General features: G+C 36.3%; 1 long non-coding RNA gene across 1 annotated transcript in view; it reads left to right on the forward strand.

The window, feature by feature from the left end:
* LOC147575567 (uncharacterized) overlaps positions 1-20,064 on the forward strand; it is a 235,788-nt gene that overhangs the window by 63,398 nt on the left and 152,326 nt on the right. The window contains exon 2 of the long non-coding RNA XR_015242732.1: positions 15,464-15,622. This is a non-coding gene — a long non-coding RNA (uncharacterized LOC147575567). The remainder of the gene's footprint in view (positions 1-15,463; positions 15,623-20,064) is intronic.

A 20,064-nucleotide genomic window follows, 5' to 3' on the forward strand; every position in this document is an offset into this window, starting at 1 on the left:
TTAGCATCATCTTAAGAGACTTATACAAATGCAGAATCTCAGGCTCTATTCCAGACCTACCACATTAGAATGTGCATTTTAACAAATTCATGGGTGATACATATACACATTACAGGCAAAAGGCCCTACTTTGTGCCATTTTCAGTAACAGAGGAAATGAGAAGAGATGTGAAATTTACAAACTTTTCTAGTTTTGCCTCCTGATCTTGTCTTTTCATTGATTCAGACACTTCCGCAGTGATTCTAGTTTAAGGTCACTGAATTTCACACCTCTAGGAAGTGCTATTTGTATTGTAATCTTGGAGTACTATTTCAAAGAGTGTACATAGAAAGATGCCTTAAGAAGTGAGATGAGGTGGCACTGAGCTATTCTACTGCATTGCCTTTGCCATAATTACTGAGGACTGACCATAATGAATGTTACTGCTGTGATAACCTGACTAATCTGATTATTTCCTCCATGGCATTTTGTTCCTATATTCTCCCAGCTCCACTTGCGGCTTACCTTTGGAGTTTGCCACCCACGTTTCGGGTGTGCTTTTTTGGACATCTTGCATTATAATCTTTCCTCTTGAGCATACTATTCTCCTATTTCATTCTTAATTTCGCAAGTCCTCTAAGAATGTTTCTTCTTTTACAAAATCAGTATGGATTGTGTTGTATGTACTTAATGCATATTAAATATATTTTCTTACTTTGGTTTAAGGGAGTTACAGGGTAGTGTGTCCACTTTCAATAATTTTGAAATCAAATGCAAAGCTGCACCTTTCCTTAAAACTTCTCAAACGGGTCATGCTGAATGATTTCTTAATTTTGTTACAGAACAGGAGAAGCATTTTCTCTATTTTTCATTTTCACGTTGACTGTTTTATACCTGTCGAGTAATTTTTTCCCGTCCTTCTTGCTCCATTTCTTGCTTTTTCTTTTTTTTCTTCTCCTCTTTCCTCTTCTTTTTATTTTATTTTATATTTATTTTATTTTTTAGTATTTATGGATGAATCAAGCAATGCTAGTTTCTGCGTAATTATTGTTAATGCGGTCCAGGTATTTGCTTCTAGACTTAGCTCCTTTATCACTTTGTAAGAAACTATATTTGTGGCAATTATCTAACTGTCCCAGAGCTGAGAAAGCACTTTGATCTCTTCTGTTTCCATCATGGGTCACTACTAGATGTGTAGAACACATTTTTCTACCTTTATACATTTGTGATTTGTGGCTTGGCTCTTATTTTAATGAAAATTGATCTTTCTTTTTTATTTTTTCTTCATTTGATAATTTTCTATATCTTCAATGGGTTACAAAAGAGGGGAGGGTGTAAAACTGCCTTTTTCTGCCATCTTTATTTTTTTTAACTTTTTTTTTAATTTAATTTTATTTTTTTTTTTATTTTGGGGACAGAGAGAGACAGAGCATGAATGGGGGAGGGGCAGAGAGAGGGGGAGACACAGAATCGGAAACAGGCTCCAGGCTCCGAGCCATCAGCCCAGAGCCTGACGCGGGGCTCGAACCCACAGACCGCGAGATCGTGACCTGAGCTGAAGTCGGACGCTTAACCGACTGCGCCACCCAGGCGCCCCTTTCTGCCATCTTTAAAGACAAAATATATTTTGAATAATCACATAAATGAATATATGAACTGAAATACAACAATCATCTTTATAGTGAAAATGGCCAGTAGGGTAAAGAAGCCAATGTCTTTTTTGTGGGTTCATTCTGAAATGTTTTAACTGCTTAACATTAAATTTTTTTAAATATATTTTTAATTCCTAGAAAGACAATAATTCAGTTGTTTTACATGCATAATACTTAAAATATGTGTAAAATTCAACTTGCCATAGTAACTGTAAGTTTATTATTGAAAGCACCAATGTTTATTTGTACTGTTGAAACAATAACCATTTAGAATACTCATCACATTTGAAAAGATGTGAGTATAAAGGGTATAGAAAATGAAGTTTTCTTCTTCCAAATAATGCCATAATAGAATGGGGGGGGGGGAGGAAATGTTTTTATTTTTAGGAAGTGAGCATTCTTGATCTGAAGGTTTCAGTAAGTAAGATAAAATACTATCTCTGGGGGGATTCTGGGAAGATGGCGGTGTAGGAGGACGCTGGGCTCACCGCCTATCCCTCTGATCACTTAGATTCCACCTACACCTGCCTAAATAACCCAGAAAACCACCAGAAGACTAGCAGAACGGAGTCTCCGGAGCCAAGTGCAGACGAGAAGCCCACGAAAGAGGGTAGGAAGGGCGGAGAGGCGGTGCGCGCTACACGGACTAGCTGGAGGGAGCCGGGGCGGAGGGGCGGCCCGCGGGCCAAGCAGAGCCCCCGAGTCTGGCTTGCAAAAGCTGAGGGGCCGGACGCAGTGTGTTCCAACAGCAACAGGGACTTGACATCTGGAAGGTTATAAGCTAAGTGCTCTGCTCGGAGAACGGGAGGGCTGGAGGACAACAGAGGGAGAGTTGTTGAGCCCAGGACAGCAGAGCTCAGTTTGGCGGGGAACAAAGGCAGTCCCAGTGCCATCTCCCTCGCCCATCCCCCAGCCAAAATCCCAAAGGGAACCAGTTCCTGCCAGGGAACTTGCTTGCACCACGTAAACACCCAACACTGTGCTTCTGTGGATCCATCCTTCTGGTGGGTCTGACTCCCTCCCTGTGCCGCAGGGTGCCTCCCGAAGCGGATCTCCAAAGGAAAAGCGAGCTGAGCCTGCCCCTCTGGCCCCTGTGTACCCTGCCAATCCACCCCAGCTAATAAGCCAGATCCCCAGCACCACAAGCCTGACAGTGTGCAAGTAGCCCAGACAGGCCACGCCACCCCACAGTGAATCCCTCCCCTAGGAGAGGGGAAGAGAAGGCACACACCAGTCTGACTGTGGCCCCAGTGGTGGGCTGGGGGCAGACATCAGGTCTGACTGCGCCCTGCCCACCAACGCAAGTTATTCAAGACAGCACAGGGGAAGTGCCCTGCAGTCTCGCACCACTCCAGGGACTATCCAAAAATGGAAGAATTCCCCTCAGAAAAACATCCAGGAAATAACAGCTAACGAACTGATCAAAAATGATTTAAACAATATAACAGAAAATGAATTAAGAATAATAGTCATAAACTTAATCGCTGGGCTTGAAAAGAGTATAAAGGACAGCAGAGAATCTCTTGCTACAGAGATCAGGGGAATAAGGAACAGTCAGGAGGAGCTAAAATATGCTATCAACGAGTAGCAAAATAAAATGGAGACAACTACGGCTCAGATTGAAGAGGTAGAGGAGAGAATAGGTGAACTAGAAGATAAAATTATGGAAAAAGAAGAAGCTGAGAAAAAGAGAGATAAAAACATCCAGGAGTATGAGGGGGAAAATTAGAGAACTAAGTGATGCACTAAAGAGAAATAATGTACGCATAATTGGTATTCCAGAGGAGGAAGAGAGAGGGAAAGGTGCTGAAGGTGTACTTGAAGAAATCATAGTTCAGAACTTCCCTGATCTGGGGAAGGAAAAAGGCATTGAAATCCAAGAGGCACAGAGAACTCCCTTCAGACGTAACTTGAATCGATCTTCTGCATGACATATAGTAGTGAAACTGACAAAATACAAGGATAAAGAGAAAATTCTGAAAGCAGCTAGAGATAAATGTGCTCTAACATATAAAGGGAGACCTATAAGACTCGTGACCGATCTCTCTACTGAAACTTGGCAGGCCAGAAAGGATTGGCACGAGATCTTCAATGTGTTGACCAGGAAAAGTATGCAGCCGAGAATCCTTTATCCAGCAAGTCTGTCATTTAGAATAGAAGGAGAGATAAAGGTCTTCACAAACAAACAAAAACTGAAGGAATTTGTTACCACTAAAACAGCCCTACAAGAGATCCTAAGGGGGATCCTGAGAGACAAAGTACCAGAGACATCGCTACAAGCATGACACCTACACACATCACAATGACTCTAAACCCATATCTTTCTGTAATAACACTGAATGTAAATGGATTAAATGCGCCAACCAAAAGACATAGGGTATCAGAATGGATAAAAAAACAAGACCCATCTATTTGCTATCTAAAAGAGACTCATTTTAGACCTGAGGACACCTTCAGATTGAGAGTGAGGGGATGGAGAACTATTTATCATGCCTCTGGAAGTCAAAAGAAAGCTGGAGTAGCCATACTTATATCAGACAAACTAGACTTTAAATTAAAGGCTGTAACAAGAGATGAAGAAGGGCATTATATAATACTTACAGGGTCTATCCATCAGGAAGAGCTAACAATAATAAATGTCTATGTGCCGAATACGGGAGCCCCCAAATATATAAAACAATTACAAACATAAGCAACCTTATTGATAAGAATGTGGTAATTGCAGGGGACTTTAACACACCACTTACAGAAATGGATAGATCATCTAGACACACGGTCAATAAAGAAACAAGGGCCCTGAATGAGACATTGGATCAGATGGACTTGACAGAAATATTTAGAACTCTGCATCCCAAAGCAACAGAATATACTTTCTTTTCGAGTGCACATGGAACATTCTCCAAGATAGACCACATACTGGGTCACAAAACAGCCCTTCATAAGTATACAAGAATTGAAATCATACCATGCATACTTTCAGACCACAATGCTATGAAGCTTGAAATCAACCACAGGAAAAAGTCTGGAAAACCTCCAAAAGAATGGAGGTTAAAGAACACCCTACTAAAGAATGAGTGGGTCAACCAGGCAATTAGAGAAGAAATTAAAAAATATATGGAAACAAAGGAAAATGAAAATACAACAATCCAAACGCTTTGGGATGCAGCGAAGGCAGTCCTGAGAGGAAAATACATTGCAATCCAGGCCTATCTGAAGAAACAAGAAAAATCCCAAATACAAAATCTAACAGCACGCCTAAAGGAAATAGAAGCAGAACAGCAAAGACAGCCTATCCAGCAGAAGAAGAGAAATAATAAAGATCAGAGCAGAAATAAACAATATAGAATCTAAAAAAACTGTAGAGCAGATCAACGAAACCAGGAGTTGGTTTTTTGAAAACATAAACAAAATTGACAAACCTCTAGCCAGGCTTCTCAAAAAGAAAAGGGAGATGACCCAAATAGATAAAATCATGAATGAAAATGGAATTATTACAACCAATCCCTCAGAGATACAAGCAGTTATCAGGGAATACTATGAAAAATTATATGCCAACAAACTGGACAACCTGGAAGAGATGGACAAATTCCTAAACACCCACACTCTTCCAAAACTCAATCAGGAGGAAATAGAAAGCTTGAACAGACCCATAACCAGCGAAGACATTGAATCAGTCATCAAAAATCTCCCAACAAATAAGAGTCCAGGACCAGATGGCTTCCCAGGGGAGTTCTACCAGACGTTTAAAGCAGAGATAATACCTATCCTTCTCAAGCTATTCCAAAAAATAGAAAGGGAAGGAAAACTTCCAGACTCATTTTATGAAGCCAGTATTACTTTGATTCCTAAACCAGACAGAGACCCAGCAAAAAAAGAGAACTACAGGCCAGTATCCCTGATGAATATGGAGGCAACAATTCTCCATAAGATACTAGCAAATCGAATTCAACAGCATATAAAAAGAATTATTCACCATCATCAAGTGGGATTCATTCCTGGGATGCAGGGCTGGTTCAACATTCGCAAATCAATCAGTGTGATACATCACATTAATAAAAGAAAAGGTAGGAACCACATGATCCTGTCGATTGATGCAGAAAAGGCCTTTGACAAAATTCAACAACCTTTCTTAATAAAAACCCTCAAGAAAGTCGGGATAGAGGGAACATAATTAAACATCATAAAAGCCATTTATGAAAAGCCCACAGCTAACATCATCCTCAATGGGGAAAAACTGAGAGCTTTTTCCCTGAGATCAGGAACATGACAGGGATGCCCACTCTCACCGCTGTTGTTTAACATAGTGCTGGAAGTTCTAGCATCAGCAATCAGACAACAAAACGAAATCAAAGGCATCAAAATTGGCAAAGATGAAGTTAAGCTTTCACTCTTTGCAGAGGACATGATATTATACATGGAAAATCCAATAGACTCCACCAAAGGTCTGCTAGAACTGGTACATGAATTCAGCAAAGTTGCAGGATACAAAATCAATGTACAGAAATCAGTTGCATTCTTATACACTAGTAATGAAGCAACAGAAAGACAAATAAAGAAACTGATCCCATTCACAATTGCACCAAGAAGCATAAAATACCTAGGAATAAATCTAACCAAAGATGTAAAAGATCTGTATGCTGAAAACTATAGAAAGCTTATGAAGGAAATTGAAGAAGATACAAAGAAATGGAAAGACATTCCGTCTCATGGATTGGAAGAATAAATATTGTCAAAATGTCAATACTACCCAAAGCCATCTACACATTCAATGCAATCCCAATCAAAATTGCACCAGCATTCTTCTCGAAACTAGAACAAGCAATCCTAAAATTCATATGGAACCACAAAAGGCCCCGAATAGCCAAAGTAATTTTGAAGAAGACCAAAGCAGGAGGAATCACAATCCCAGACTTTAGCCTCTACTACAAAGCTGTCATCATCAAGACAGCATGGTATTGGCACAAAAACAGACACATAGACCAATGGAATAGAATAGAAACCCCAGAACTAGACCCACAAACGTATGGCCAACTAATCTTTGACAAAGCAGGAAAGAATATCCAATGGAAAAAAGACAGTCTCTTTAACAAATGGTGCTGGGAGAACTGGACAGCAACATGCAGAAGAATGAAACTAGACCACTTTCTCACACCATTCACAAAAATAAACTCAAAATGGACAAGGACCTGAATGTGAGACAGGAAACCATCAAAACCCTAGAGGAGAAAGCAGGAAAAGACCTCTCTGACCTTAGCCGTAGCAATTTCTTACTTGACACATCCCCAAAGGCAAGGGAATTAAAAGCAAAAATGAATTACTGGGACCTTATGAAGATAAAAAACTTCTGCACAGCAAAGGAAACAACCAACCAAAGTAAAAGACAACCAACAGGATGGGAAAAGATATTTGCAAATGACATATCGGACAAAGGGCTCGTATCCAAAATCTATAAAGAGCTCACCAAACTCCACACCCGAAAAACAAATAACCCAGTGAAGAAATGGGCAGAAAACATGAATAGACACTTCTCTAAAGAAGACATCCGGATGGCCAACAGGCATATGAAAAGATGCTCAACGTCGCTCTTCATCAGGGAAATACAAATCAAAACCACACTCAGATATCACCTTATGCCAGTCAGAGTGGCCAAAGTGAACAAATCAGGAGACTATAGATGCTGGAGAGGATGTGGAGAAATGGGAGCCTTCTTGCCCTGTTGGTAGGAATGCAAATTGGTGCAGCCACTCTGGAAAACAGTGTGGAGGTTCCTCAGATAATTAAAAATAGACCTACCCTATGACCCAGCAATAGCACTGCTAGGAATTTACCCAAGGGATACAGGAGTACTGATGCATAGGGCACTTGTACCCCAATGTTTATAGCAGCACTCTCAACAATAGCCAAATTATGGAAAGAGCCTAAATGTTTATCAACTGATGAATGGATAAAGAAATTGTGGTTTATATACACAATGGAGTACTATGTGGCAATGAGAAAGAATGAAATATGGCCCTTTGTAGCAATGTGGATGGAACTGGAGAGTGTGATGCTAAGTGAAATAAACCATACAGAGAACGACAGATACCATATTGTTTCACTCTTATGTGGATCCTGAGAAACTTAACAGAAACCCATGGGGGAGGGGAAGGAAAAAAAAAAGAGGTTAGAGTGGAAGAGAGCCAAAGCATAAGAGACTCATAAAAACTGAGAACAAATTGAGGGTTGATGGGAGGTGGGAGGGAGGGAGGGTGGGTGATGGGTATTGAGGAGGGCACCTTTTGGGATGAGCACTGGGTGTTGTATGGAAACCAATTTGACAGTAAACTTCATATATTGAAAAAAAATTTTTTTTAAATTAAATTAAAAAAAATACTATCTCTTACCTAAGAATTGTGCCTCTCATTGAAACTTCTTAAAATATTGATTTTCCTCAAGTAAAGTTTTTCAGTTTTACTCCTTTTGAACCACCATATTAAATTGCTTTTTGGCAATATGACAATACTATCAATGATAGAGGAATTCATATTTTGTAGTGTATTATCACAGGTGAAACAAATATATATATATACAAATTTATATATATATATATATATATAAAATGATCAATAAGGATGAAATCAGTTAAAATTTAACATGTTTGATATGGTTTGAATCAATCAGGCTGTGTTGTTTCAGTGTTGTCAAAGGTGTTGGAATACTGAAACATTGCTGAGCAATTCATCATAAATGAATATATAGAATTTCTGAAGGGCAGTTTGCCTTTTTACATCAAAATATGTGGAAATGTGTAAATCTTTTGGTTCAGAAAATTTACTTCCAAGATTTAATCATGCAGAAATAAATACAGATATATATGAAGATTTGTCTATAAAGATTTTTTTTTTTTATTATAGCATTGTTTGGACTAGTATTAATTTAGAAACCAAGCAAAAGATAACAGTCAATTATAAAATACACATGGGTTTGGGGCACCTGGGTGGTTCAGTCAGTTAAGCTTCTGACTTCAGCTCAGGTCAGGATCTTGCGGTTTGTGAGTTCGAGCCCCGCATCAGGCTCTGTGCTGGCAGCTCAGAGCCTGGAGCCTGCTTTGGATTCTGTGTCTCCCTCCCTTTCTGCCCCTACCCTGCTCATGCTGTCTCTCTCTGTCTCTCAAAAATAAATAAATACTAGAAAAAAAAAAAAAGTTTAAATACACATGGGATGTAGTTCTCCCAAACCATTATAAGTAATATTATAGAAAGGAAGTATGATAAGACATACTGTTAGATTATAAAATATTTTACATAAGTAAGGTTCAGAGTAAAACTATATATTTTAGAGTAAAGTTACAATATAAATATAGATCAAGGATATTAATTGAGGATGTGACATGTATCAAATCTGTCAATGGTAGGGGTACAGAATGCAAAGTAATACAATAAAATTATTTAAAAATATATGCTTCTGTCTCACATATTTTTGAAGTTTTGTAAGAAGACAGCTATTAATAAAATAATCTAAGACATTGTAAACAGAGACTTTATTTTGGGGGAACTGAATAAAATGATCCCCATGACCAACTAAAAACTATATTTTTCAGTTACACATAGCCAAAAGAAAAATAATACAACGTGTTCAAGTGGAATGATATGTAAAAAGTTGGTCATAAGCTTAGGAGTAAAGGGCATGCTCTCATTTCTCCTTTTTTCTCATCCATCAGATGAATACGAGAATATGGCAGAATGGCCTCTCTAGTACCATCCATATTTGAGTAATTCCATAGGTATTGCAGAAAACAGGCTAACAGTTTTGGCTTAGCATTGTGTTTTTAACTACTTTTATGTGATAATGTGAGAAACAGCAAAACTTTTATCTTGTTGAGGTCCTGTTTTTCTGGGTTCTACTGAATAGTCAAACATCACATTGGTAAATACAGCTTGCAGATTATCTATTGCACAATAGAACATTCTCTAGGTGTGGCACTGAAACAACAATCTGTCAGAGACCAAAGGGAGTGAGAAAGGTTGGCTAATGTATGTAGGAAACAGAACATACAGGGTACTTTGGTTTTGTTTGGGTGGTAAGATGATCAAAACCAACCTAGGCAATCATTTTATTTTCTATCTTTGTGGATATCAGCAAAGAATTAAAACTCTAGAAATAAGTAAAAGCAATCCCAGGAGCCTATCTATAGGAGTCTGATTCTTGGGATCATTCCTAATACCAAGTATAGAATTGCACTGACAAGAAAACAGGCATCGCTTCATTTCTTTTGTTTCATTTTGAAATAATTTTAGTTGTACAAAAATAGTAATGTTAGCATAAGCATCTCCCTTACACTGTTTAAGCCTGGTGCAGAAGTCAAAACTAAGAAATTAATATTGGTTTAATCCTGGTAAAAAAAAGTAAGAAATTAATATTGGTACACAATACTGTTAACTGAAGTATAGATATATTTGGATTCCATCAGTTGTTGTTGTTGTTGTTGTTGTTGTTGTTGTTGTTTATTTTCCCCCAATAATATCCGCCCCCCCACCATGATCTTCTATACAAGAGACCACATTGTATTTATAAGCCTTAATCTCCACAAGCTTTTAACATTTTCTCAGCCTTTTCTTATTTTTATGACCTTAACACTTTTGAAGAGTACTGGTCATTTATTAGGTAGAATGTCCTTCAGTTTGAGTTTGCCTTATTTCTCACATGATTAGGGGCATGATTTTTGAATACCACAGATGTGAAGTACCTTCATATCAGAGACACATATTATAACACAGATTATGTTAACCTTGATCAGCTGGTTAAGGTGATTTCTCCTAGGTTTCTCCACTATGAATTACTTTTTTCCCCCTTTGCATACTCTATTTAAATAAATAATGAAGGGAGTCACTAAGTTCAACCATCAGTCTTGGGGAGGGGAATTAAATTCCACTTATTGCAGGACAAATATCAAAGAACTTGTAAATATATGTTTAAACAAGCACAGTAATTAATAAATATATTGGGGAAGAGATAACTTTGAAGCTATGAAAAACCCCAGCTTTTCTTTAAAGTTTTGTCTATTTTTTTTAATGTTTATTTATGTTTGAGGGAGAGAGAGAGAGAGAAGAGAGAGAGAGAGAATGTGAGCAGGGGAAGGGCAGAAAGACAGAGAATCCCAAGCAAGCTCCACTGTCCACATAGAGCATGAGGAGGGGCTCAAACTCATGATCATGACGTGAGCCAAAATCAAGAGTTGGAGGCTTAACTGACTGAGGCATGCAGATTCTCCTAAAAGTTTTCTTTTAATTTAGCATCCATCTGTGTATTTTAGATATAGTATTTTTGTTAAGTTTTATTTTATTTTATTTGAGAGAGACAGAGACAGTGTGAGTAGGGAGGGGCAGAGAGAGGAAAAGAGAGAATTTTAAGCAGGCTCTGCACTGTCAACTCAGAGCCTGATGCGGAAATGAGCCCACGAAACTCTGAGCCGAAACCAAGATTTGGATGCTTAACCGACTGAGCTTCCCAGGCGCTCTTGGATACAATAATTATTATACTGGTTTTCTGAAGATCACTTTCTATGTCCTTCATTATTTATACATTTATTGCTTAAAATCCTTCTATAGGAAAAATTTATTCTTTCACTCCGTTTGTTAATTTATTCAATAATTCATATGAATACAAATTCATGAATATTTATTTTTGATCAAATAGTTTCAGTTTTTGATCATGGGGAATTCTTTCAGGTTGACTCTTTTGCTCTTTTGGCATTCTCCATTATTCATGTATTGCTTATTTGTCTATTTTATTTATTTAGTCCTTATTTATTGATAAGCTTCAAGCTTTATTTTTTTCCCTGCCTCAGTTCTGGATTCAATAATTTCTCCTTGAAACCATGGTTATTAAAACATTTTTCTAATTTTTTCCCCTAGAGATTGTACAGATTTATGTTTAAATTTAAGTATATGAAATATTTTGAGTTAAATTTTGTGTAGTGTCTGTGATACATGTTGATGTCTTTGTGTAGGGATTTTTTGTGTGAGTGTTTGTGGGGATTTTTTGATATCTATTTATTTATTTTAGTATACTTGCCCTTTGTTAGGCAAAGGATGTTGCCTTTCATTCTTAATTTTCTGAGATTTAAAAGTTTTTTGTAAACAAAAATGGGTTTTACAATAATTTTCCTACATCAATTGAGAAGATTGTATTTATATTCTATTCAAATGGTGAAGTATATTAATTGATTTTCAAATGTTGAATCAGTCTTGCATTCCAGGGATGAAACTGACTTGGCTGTGATATATTATTCAGTTTATAGTATGCTGTAGTTAGTCATTAATACTTTGTTAAAAATTTGTTATTGTTAAAGCTTATCTGTGTTCATTTATTTAACTGATACAGATCTTTTCAAATTATCATTTTTACAGTGTGCTTTCAGTAGTATACGTATTTCAAGTATTGATATATTTCATCCAGGTTCTCAAATTTATGAGCATAAAATTATTTCCTTATCATAAAATTATTTCCTTATCATGTTTGTGAGTGTATGGGCTTAGCAGCAAACTGGCTTTTCTTTCACATCTGATACTGTGAAATATATACTTGGTGGTAATGGTGGTAGTGTTTGTGAGGTTAATCAGCTTAGCTAGAGTACCAATTTTATTCATCTCTTCCAAGAACCAGCTCTGGTTTCATTATTATTTTCTATTTCCTAATGTTGTCAATTTTATTGATTTCTACACTGCTTCCTTTGCATTTAATTTGTTCTCCTTTTTCTAGTCTCTTAAGGGAGAAGGTTTGCTTAGTAATTGGAATCTTTCATTTTCTAATATAAGCACTTAATTTTGTAAATCACTATCTAAGCACTAATCTGGTTTTATACCACACATTTTAATATGTTTTCAGTTTTTGTTTGTTTTTTTTTGATGATGATCCCTAAAGATAATTTGACTTTTCCAGCAATCCTAGCTGTATCGAACCATTGATTTTCCTAGAAGCTTATTGGCATGCTGGTGGGAGCATTGGAAAGGAAACATTCTCTGAGGCTCTCTGACCTTGTGTGTTGGGAAATGTGACTTTCAAAGCTGCCTCTGGTTCTCAACCAGATATAGCCATGTATTCATGCTCTTTCCCTATGGGGACAGTCTTTATTTTTCCTGTTTTTCTTCACAGTACTCATGAGTATAATTTTCTTGACTATTTCCCTGCAGATTAAAGGTGGGGTTTTTTTGTTTTCTTTTGTTTTGTTTTTGTTTCTTTGTTTTAGTGTGATGGCTGGGATAGATAGTGACCAAGAGAGCCTAAGGTTCCATTTAAAGCAATTATACTTCAGACAGGCTTCCCCCTGGTGTTAGACCCTGGACCTCCCTTTTTGAGCATTTACTTTAGAAAAACTGCAATTATAAATTTTCTCCCTGTCTCTTTGAGATGTAAATCCTTCCCCATCCTCTTGCCAGTTTTACAGTCCAGGAATGTCTTTTTCAAGAACCTGGGAACATCTCTTTGAAAAGCAATCATCAAGGAAGATAGTAACCCCGCTTTCTCCATTTCTGTGGGAAGGGAGCCTAGCTTTGATAAACACTAATGAACAAATACAGATGACGTAACTGTTCATCACCCTTTCCCCTAAAATCCTCTAGAACTTTTCGAATAGCTCACTCAGTGTTTAAATCCCTCCAAGTTTTTGCCACCCCCCCCCCTTTCCCGTAGGGTGGCATTCAATCTTCTTTCTCTGTTGCAATATTCTTGGCCCTATTGCAATAACTAAATAAAGTCTTCCTTGTGATTTCTAATGTGTCATTAAAACTTTTCTTTGACAACAGGGGACATGGCTTTGGTGGACTTTTCCTATAGCCAGCACTAAGTGTCCTAGGTAAAATTTTTCTAGGATTCCATGACCATCCTTGTGAGCACCTTGAGAGGTTCCTGTAGGAAAGGCCTGTAAGAGAGTGTGAATATAGCCTCTAGGGATTTCTCACTCTCAAGTTGCTCAACTTAGCAATTTTTAATCATTTTTGCCTGAATCTTCTTATCAGTTTATTTGGTGTTCATTGACATCTGTCCTAGGTCATTTAGTGCTCTAATCCTATTTCTCCTTTCAGATTCCTATCTCTCTCCAGATTTCAACTTTGTTTGCTTTACAACTTCAGTTCTCTCATGTGTTCAAAGTAGTCATTATTCTTCAGCTTGTTCAGCTATGGTCTTATAATAAGGGTGGAAGGAGCTCTCCTTCCAGTTCTCAGAAACTAGAAATTTTTTAACAGGTAGAAACTAACATTATGATTTTAAAAACTGAACTAAAAAGAGGAAACACAAAAGTAGTAACTCCAGAAAGTAACTACCACATCTAGGGCTGGGGGAGTGAAAGGAAGAGATTAGAACCTAGAATCTTAGGAAAGTGATCCCACAGATATAGGGCTCAGCTTTATGCATAGAGGGTACTGCCACAAAAGTGCTGTTGTCTGAAGTTTTCAGCAGTGCCTGTGTGGAGCTTGGACTTAGACCTTTCAGGCCGAGGCTTCAGCTGTCTAGTGCTAACAGGAAATTGAAAACAACTGCTGCCATGTTAACTACCTATCCATGGAGAGTGAGAACTGTTGCTAGAGTGATGCTGACAAGAATAGTGAGCAAATTAGGTATATTATGTCCACTCAGAGTTCCTCAGATTCTCAGTCTTTCTCTGTAGCACCTCCTTTTAGTTCAGTATAGCAGTCATACAGCTAGCAAGGTAAAATAAATGCATCATCCCAGCCCTAGCACCACGAGTATTAAAAGATGAAGAAAATAGCTCAGTAATCAGCACAAAAATGTCTTAATGTTGTTGCTTTCAAAAGTAGATATATACTATTCCAAATTATATATACTACATATATATATAATAAACATGGTTATATGTTTTATATGCGTATAAAATATACAAATTAATATATTATACCTTGTTATATGACACCTTTTTAAAAATTTTTAAAATTTTTTTATTTATTTTTGAGAGAGAGAGAAAGCAAGCAGGGGTGGGACAGAGAGAGGGAGACACAGAAACCAAAGCAGGCTCCAGGCTCTGAGATGTCAGCAGAGAGCCTGACATGGGGTTCGAACCCACGAACCATGAGATCATGACCTGAGCTGAAGTCGGACGCTTAACCGACGAACCACCCAGGCAACCTATAACTCCTTTTTGATGGCAAGAATACTTGAGAGATTAAAAAGACATATACACAGGGGAGAGAAATGACTCGTTCTGTTTTAAATTCTTTCTCATGTTTTGTTTTTTGTTATTCTTGCTGGTTAGTTTTATTTCATTGTTTGCTTGAACACCTTGATAGAGGAAATATGTTAACGCTAGAATCTAATTGAATCTATTTGAATGACCTATCCACTTCAACAGATGCATTCTCTAAGGGCAGGATTCTCCATGGCATCATGAAGACAGTTTTGGAAAGCATATCATTGGAAATGTAATACCGCATTCTCAGTACATCATGTCACATTATGGGGTGCATTATCCTTCTGCTGTGTGAATTTTATTCCCATTACCACACAGAGAAAATAGAAAGAAAATTAAACTTTAAGAGTTTGCTTTGTTTTAGGGCTTATAAATTATCATTGCTAATGAATTTTTATCAATATCATGTGGAACGAAAAGATAGAAATTTTATGTATCTATGGCTTTTCAATTTTTCTGCATACAATGAATTTTGAATTACTGTTTCTAGAGCCATTTTATTATGGTTTTCTTTTTCCCTTAAGAATAAGTTGTTCTTATAACAAATCATTTAAATGTTACTATATGAAACGTTACTATATGAAAAGCTTTCCCAAAATGTATGTTGTGAAATTGTGTATATAACGGTACTTTTTTTTTTTTTTAAAGGCAAATGTACACACACAGGATATACAGTGTTCTTGAGTTGCATGCTGTGCTTCAGTAGCTGTCTTTTGTTCAGAACTTCAGCATACTTGCAGATCATTTACCGTGTGTTTGATATTACAAAACCAGCACAGGCTCTTTTTAAGCTGCCTCCATGACTGGGTGAGTAATCAGATTGCTAAAAGTGGACATAAAGGGGATACACATGAAGGATTTTTATCAAAAGTTGCCATTCCACATATCACAGCTGGAAATCTAATTGTGCTTGTATTCATGTATCCATTTATTATACTTTAAAATTTACCATCTGTGTGAATCCTTATGTTTTTATATAGAAGAAAACCTTCACAGTAGATGTGTATAAGCTGGGACTTATAATTCAAAGACAAAAATCAAATCAAAGCAAAACATAATTGAACATTTTGTGTTGGTGGTGGTGGGTGGTAATCCTATTTGCATTTTAAATGTATAATCTTGATTAAGTTTTGTGACCCAACTTCAGTGACCCAACTTCAAATATCTTTAAAAAGAAAAAAACAAATCATTTTTTTCTCTATTCAAGTGGAAAAAGTAAAGCAGTATTTATTTTACAAAAATGGAGAACTTATTTGTAAAAAATTTGAGATCTTCTTATATTTACTTTTGGAGTTAGGGAGAATTTAAGAAACCTTATCTGTCTTATTATACGTGTCAGTATACATGAATAAAAACAAATCATAGATCACAGTTTGAGGAATCTCCAGGAGTGTGTGTATGTGTGCTTGTATGTATGTAACAATTAATGTTATTTCCTATATGAGAGCCTTGTTCACTGATGTATTCCTACAAGAGATTATCTTCTCAAGTACAGTTTGCATATGCGTTTAAATTTTAAGTAAAGAAAATGATAAAATTACATGTGTAATGAGTGCTAAAATCACCTTAAAAATATATTTGATAAAATGTGCAATAAAAATATGTATTTTGAAATAAAATAATAAATGAGCAAACTATTTTCAAAGATATAGAATGAAATCCATATTTTATGGTTTTAAAATTGCTCTCCCAGTTTATGCTGTTTATCTTAAGAGATATTATTCTAAGTTGTTGAGTACCTTATAAGTACTCTATACATTCTTCTGGAGGTGAAACAAACTTTTACAAATTGGGTGTTAATATAAAATAAAATAAAACAAAATAAAATAAAATAAAATAAAATAAAATAAAATAAATAATTGGATTATAAAATTCCAATAAATCACAGAATTTCAAAATAGTAAAACAGTCAATATTTTTAAAAATAATAATTTTTTAGGGGCACCTGGGTGGCGCAGTCGGTTAAGCGTCCGACTTCAGCCAGGTCACGATCTCGCGGTCCGTGAGTTCGAGCCCCGCGTCGGGCTCTGGGCTGATGGCTCAGAGCCTGGAGCCTGTTCCCGATTCTGTGTCTCCCTCTCTCTCTGACCCTCCCCTGTTCATGCTCTGTCTCTCTCTGTCCCAAAAATAAATAAACGTTGAAAAAAAAAAATTTAAAAAAAAAAATAATAGTTTTTTAAAGTTTATTTATTTATTTTGAGAGATAAAGAGAGTACACAAGCAGGGGGAAAGGGGAAAAGGAAGAGGGAGAGAAAGAATCCCAATTAGGCTCTATATTCAGAGAAGAGCCTGAGGTGGGGCTTGATCCCACCACTGCAAGATCATGACCTCACCCAATATTAGGAGGCTTAACTGACTGAGCCACCCAGGTACTCCTAAAAAATGGTAGTTTTATTTTGGGCAAAATGGCTTCAAGTCCTCAGTTGAAATATTCTCACTGAGAGCTAATTAACAGAGAAGTTTAAGCCAAGATTGTACGATGAATGAGGAAGGAGAACTAGCGTCTGCTGAGCCTTTAGGAAAACTTCCATTGAGATAAAGTTATATTAATTCACTATCTTCTGTATTTTCATAAGTGAAGGTGAAGTTGTAAAAAAGATTCGTTGAGGTTTTTTTTTCCTTGCTCAGAAATGTTAGCGATAAGAGAAATAAAGATGATCCGTGACCAGTTTACTCAAAAAATTGCCAAGAATATGACTATGACACACTCATATCATTATTTGATAATTGTTGTCATTAAATATTTGGTAATTGTTTCATAATCATGTTTAGCCATACATAATGTTATAATGGAACAAATATGAACAAGATGACCAATGACTTGTTCTCATAACAATAGTTGGTACTTGAATATGGATTTTTGATAATTATTGAAAATCACCAATGACATATACAATATAAATCAATTTTTGTGTTCATTTTTATTTTGAATACGATCCTTAAAGCCAGTCCATTGGTTAGGACCAAAATTCCTCACTCATCTTACTTTTCCTGTAAGGCACAGGATACTCTACTCATGGCCCAAAAGCATGCAGTATTAGAAATCCAAAGTCAACTAGTATTCACCTGTCTCCTACATAGAAACTGAAAATTAGTACCTTGCTTTTCTTCCCTATGAAACTAATAAGATATAACAATACTTACAGTTATTTTATCATAGTTTAATTACCCACATGCCTGGGATCTTGGTGTCTTTCACTTACCCTCTGGGTTACATCTCTAAAACTATGTAACTTCCTGCAACCTCTGCCCATATACACAGAGGAGATGTTTGCCTTGTTTCAATTAGTTTCTATTCATAACTGATGCAGGAATGAAGAAGGACCATCCTGCTTCCCATTGGAGACCCCTTCTCCCATGCTCCCCTTTCCACTGCAGTCCCTGCAAGCGGAAAATGTCCTGTTTAATAACTTAAAAAAAAAAAAAAAGAGAGAGAGAGAGAAACAAAGAAAAAAGAAAGGTATCTGAAGAAAAGTGCTATAACTCAAGCATTTATTGTCTTTGGAAGTTGTTCAGTTACAAGACAACAGAAGTATGGTCACTGGGGGACCAGTGACTTCCCTAAAGTGATTTGAACAAAGTGAATTGCTGGAAGGACATGGATTTCAAAATAAAAAGGACAGCCAAAATAGCAAAACAAGAACTGTGAAGCTGAGTGATAACAGATTATAAAGCTACATCACATAGAGAACCCTCGTCAGGAACTAAAGCATTAATCATGTCAAATTCATTATTTACTGGTGATATTTAGAACAAGAGTGATATTGGATGATGACCTCAATGTAATACCTTGCTTTAATTACTCAATTTGTAGAGAAAAATCTACTGATTTTCTGATTAATGAAAGGCTTTAGAAAAAACTACTTTAAAAATAACATTTTCAATAGTTGCATTTTTGCTGTTCAAAACACATTTTTAGGGACTGGAAACATTGTCATATTCTATAATCATAAAAAGTATGAGATTCTTTTTACATGAAGGAATGCTTTAATTATTAAATTTTCAGGAAAATTTATAGATACAAATAATAGGAAAACAGTATTGAGGATGTGTTGAATTTTATCAACTTGAATGTATAATTGCTCTTTGTTATAAAGTATGTTTATTTTTCTACATTTTCATTAACTCTATAGCTTAAAATGTCTCTTAAATATTTGAAGAATCACAAGATATACTTTTATTAAATGTAACATTTTTCTAGATAGGATGGAAACATAAACTGATTTATTAAACTTCGTTTAATACATTTATGGTTTTTATTTTTATTTACTTTTTTTTTAATGTTTATTTTTATTTTTGAGAAAGACAGTATGAGTAGGGGAGGGGCAGAGAGAGAGAGAGAGATCAAATCCCAAGCAGTCTCCACAATGTCAGCACAGAATCCTACTCATGGTTTGATCCCATAAACTGTGAGATCATGACCTGAGCCAAAATCAAAAGTCAAACACATAACCAACTGAGCCACCCAGGCACCCCTATGGATTTTTAAATATACCCTTTAAATTATATTTGTAACAAAACATTTTTTGAATAGATTTTTTTAAATGTTTATTTTTGAGAGAGACAGAGCACTTCTGTGAGTGGCGAAGGGGCAGAGACAGAGGGACACAAGAGTATCTGAAGTGGGCTCTGCACTGACAGCAGAGAGCCCTATGTGGGGCTTGAACTCACAAACCATGAGACCATGACCTAAACCAAAGTTGGACACTTAATGACTGAGCCACTCTGGTGCCCCTTTTTGAAGAGATTTTAAACTGGAAGGTTTTTAAAAAATAATAAATATAGTTGAATGTTTATAATTTTACCTTTTCTAATGTTCAAAATATTGATAATATGTTTATTTCAAATCTCTTTTACGTAGAAATTTACAGTGAAAAATTATTTTCACATTCTGTGAAACTAGGTTTCCATTTACTTGTTCAATAGAAGTCATTTGCATCAAATATTTAAAAATGCCCTTGGCAGGGATTTAATTTGAAATGCAGTCTTATATCTAAGTAGGAGACTCAATTAATATGTGAAAAGCTGTAAGTTTCAGAACACTGCTTCTTCTGCTTCCTTCCTTCCTTCCTTCCTTCCTTCCTTCCTTCCTTCTTTCTTTCCTTCCCCCCTTCTTCCATTTTTCCTACTTTTATTTTTTCTTTCCCTCCCTTTCTTTCTCTCTTTTCCCCTTCTTCTGTCTTTCTTTCTTTCTTTCTTTCTTTCTTTCTTTCTTTCCTTCTTTCTTTCTTTGGCATGATTATGGACCA

The sequence above is a fragment of the Puma concolor genome, chromosome D3, assembly GCF_028749965.1.
Source record: "Puma concolor isolate L17-30 chromosome D3, mPumCon1.1.hap2, whole genome shotgun sequence".
In the NCBI taxonomy this organism is placed as follows: domain Eukaryota; kingdom Metazoa; phylum Chordata; class Mammalia; order Carnivora; family Felidae; genus Puma; species Puma concolor.